This window comes from Aethalodelphis obliquidens, unplaced genomic scaffold, assembly GCF_003676395.1.
Source record: "Aethalodelphis obliquidens isolate GAN/ISIS:26980383/991018 unplaced genomic scaffold, ASM367639v1 scaffold29, whole genome shotgun sequence".
Lineage (NCBI taxonomy): Eukaryota > Metazoa > Chordata > Mammalia > Artiodactyla > Delphinidae > Aethalodelphis > Aethalodelphis obliquidens.
The window spans coordinates 14,056,786-14,060,706 of NW_020837973.1; positions in this window are offsets into that span (position 1 = coordinate 14,056,786).

A 3,921-nucleotide genomic window follows, 5' to 3' on the forward strand; every position below is an offset into this window, starting at 1 on the left:
CGAAAAAAAAAAAAAAAAAAAAATTCATGGTTCTACCAAGCAACAGAAGGCCAGATGGTTTAGAAGACAAAATAAACATTTCAGCAGAGGCTTCCTACTAACCAATAAATGGGACTTTCTTTGTCGTCAAAGGATGTATTTTGTTTCATTTTAGTAATTAGATTTTTCTTTACGCTAAGCATCATTGAAGAGGAAGGGCCATGAAATTAAAAGTGCTGAATCTACCTCCCTCACCTGTATAATAAATTGCGTTATAAACCCGTTTCCTCCTATCGCCAACATATTTTTGTTTGTAGGATTAGCTGACGTTTGGTGCCGCAGGCATCTTTCTCCCCAAGCTTCTCCACACATTGTCTCTCCAGCACGGTGACTGTCGGGGCTCCAAAAACACATGTTCCGAGAGAGTCAAACAACAGCTGTTGTGTCCATTTTCATGACTTGGCTTTGGAGGTTGAACGCTGTCCCTTCTGTCACATTCTATTTGTTAGAAAGAGGAGAATCAGACTCCACCTTCTCATGGGAGGGTTACCAGAGAATTTGTGGATGCGTTTAAAGCCACCATGATTGGTCCTCTGGCCCCAAATGTCGACATTTCTCCTTCATGCATTTCTGAAATCCAGCTGAACATATGTTGCCAGTTCCACGATTAGGACTCAGTTCCACTGACTAGGAATCATTCTCCATGGGTTCTTGGGTATACCCTCCGAGTCATCCTTCTTTTTCCATGCCATGGATTAGTGACTATTATGTGCCTCCCATTTCCCTCTTTTTTTTTTTTTTTTGGCGGTACGCGGGCCTCTCACTGTTGTGGCCTCTCCCGTTGCGGAGCACAGGCTCCGGACGCGCAGGCTCAGCGGCCATGGCTCACGGGCCCAGCCGCTTCGCGGCATGTGGGATCTTCCCGGACCGGGGCACGAACCCGTGTCCCCTGCATCGGCAGGCGGACTCTCAACCACTGTGCCACCAGGGAAGCCCCATTTCCCTCTTTTTAAAATTAGTGTCCATAGCTGTTATTGTATGCCAGTCCCATCATCGTATGTAAAGAACAGAAGACTTGTCTCTTTAGTGCACAGATCTTCCAGGAAGCAAGAATTTAATCAACGAGCTGTACGTGGGACCACACCCACGGAGCCTCATTCACACCAGAGCTTGATTCCGATGACAAGGTCCTGGGCCTCCAGCCTGAACCTGATGCCTCGGTAGATAAGACTGAGGAGTCTTGAGAGGGAGGGAGTGGGTTTTTGCATGAAGGGTGATTTAAAGCCAGCGGCTGGGAAATGTGTTCTGTTGTTCAGCATCCGATGGTAAAAGGAGAGAATGGACAGGTGACTGGGGAACGGTTAGCTGTCTCTGCAGCAGGGAGCTTTGTGGAGGAATTAAAATCTAGGTTGTCACCGATGAAGAAAATATGAGCGGGAGAAAGGTCATCTCAGGCAAGAGAAAAATAGAAGACATTTGGAAAAGGGAGTAGTATGGGCATGTGTCTGTTTACATTGACAGTGCGTGTCTAATTAGAGGAAGCCGGTAGTGGGATGGTGGTAAACGAGGCCACAGAGGATGCGTGTGGCCCTGTAAAGAAACAGAGAGGAAGTATTTGGATTTTAACATAGCTTTGTGATAAGAGCGAGATTTCAGCGTCAGACGAACCCGGGTGTGAATCCTCTGTCCACTGTAGTTTTGTGATTTTTCAGTCAGTGTGGCAGATTATAAAAGGAGCCACAGTTCTCCAACCTCTGGTTGAGTGACTCTGCAAAGCTTCCATTAACCATGGAGTGTGTTTCCCCATCTCTTGGTTCTGGTCTGGCACTGGGTCTTGCTTTAGTCAATAGAATGTGGCAGAATTAACCATGTGCCTGTTTTAAACCTAAGCCTCACGAGACTTTGCCTGTCCCTCCTAGCTTTCTTGAGACCTTGCCAAAGGCCATGTGAATCCGCCAATGCCAGCTAAGCGGGGGGATGGGAGATCCCACGGAGCAGAGCTCAGCCATCCCATCTGAGGCCCCAGACACAGGAGGAAGCCAAGGTAAGATCACCGAAGGTGATCTTTGTGCAGCTGGCCTGCAGAGTCATGAGTGAGCCCGGCAGGGAACTGCCCAGCTGAGCCCAGCTCAAACTGCCCACCTATAGAATCATGCCCTCAATAAAGGACTGTGGTTTCGGCCACTGGATTTTGGAGTGACTTGTTAACACAGCCAAGCTGTTACAGCTAGTTAAATAAATTACTTTCTAAATCCCGATATCCTCAACGTACAATAGGTTTGCCAACACCTACATCGTGGTCACTGGGAGGACACAATAAGATGATGGTCGTGGTGTACCAGGCACCGTAACACGTGCTGAGCAAATGGTAACAAATGCCGGTCACATCAGAGAGATGGTCGAGGGAAAAACACAGTGAAAGGAGAGCATAAGAAGGAATTACTTAGAAATCCACACTTTGCTCCCTTCTGCCTCATGGAGTTTCTTCATTCGTTGTTCCATGGGCATGAGTTCAGACTACACATCACAAACATGCATTTTTCGGCTCGATATTCACCTTTGAAAACCCTCCTCCTAGCATTCTTGTTTTCTGGACCTTTCAACACATATGCAATGGTCCATATACTCTTGCTCTGACACAAATCGACTTCCTGTTTCATATATTTGTATATTTTATCTCCAGCTGGGCTCTAAGCAACTTAAGACAGTTCTTGGGTTTCCTTTGCAAACCCCACTGAGAGAGTGTTTGGCTTTTTTATTCAAACAGCAAGAATTTAGTAAATACTTAGTAAATTAAAGTTAATTAAATTATGTTCTGGTTGGTGTTGATCCTTGGGGTTTTCTTATCTCTAATCAAGAGGCCTATTAAATTTCCTCAGTGTCAAGTCACTAAGTAAACTTAACAAAGAACAATTCCGCCAAGAGATCAGAGTTATAGGAATTATTCATTTTCTTTCCTGGCGTGTCAGGAGGGAACGGTGAGAACTAGCAATTGGTTCCCACCGAGCAAACGTCTGGATGCCTCAGAGGCAGTAGACCCTGTTTATGTTGCAAACTGCTAATCAACTCGATCCTGTTATTACTTGAAAGAGAAAATAAAAGTTCTTGGGAAAACTAAATACAGGCAACGATTACATCCTCTGAAAACATATTTACTTTTTCCACGTAATCTTCCCTCACTCAAAATGCTTCAGGCTTTCTAAGCGCCTTCTTTTTTACTTCCTTCAGAGGTTTTCCTCTGAATAAGATGTTGATTTTTACTGAAACGTTATTATTGACGTGTCCTTTCCATGGGGTGCAGGACCCAGCTTCTGCCAGCTTTGAAGAGCCGACCGTGCGTGTCGTTTCAGCTCTGCGTTCAGTGACGTCACCTTGGAGCTTGAAGTCAGCCATGGTGGGAATATTGCCACCATGAGAATCAGCAAACATTACCAAGTGGGACTGTTTTCCCCTGGGGAGCCCGTAAATGAACTGCTGCCAGAGCTCCGGGTGCCTGGGAATTACAGCTTTTGTCATCCTGAGTACAGACACTGGGTCTCAGCAGGAAATGTCAGGGTCACCTTCCCACTGCTGAGCAGCAGATGCTCTAAGTTGGGGGACTGACAAAAGGGGGGCAAAATGAAAGCAGGGCCGAAATATGTGCTGCCAGATAAGAGCCAGCTTATGGGCTGAAACATGGGTGAGGTAGAGCGTGCATGAGACAAGGCCGGAGACAAGTGGGGCAGAAAGCACAGGGCGTGTAGTAGAGATGCATCTTTTGGTTAGAAGGTTACAGGAGAGTTTTAAGTAAAAGAGGGATATTTGGGATTTATGTTTGATAAAGACACCTCTGGGCGTCTGGTCTGTGGAGAACAGCCTACACAGGTCAGGGAGGGAGATGAAGGGTACCAAGGGTGGAAGCCTAGAGGCCATTGAAGATGCCATCTGGGGCTGGGGCAAAGG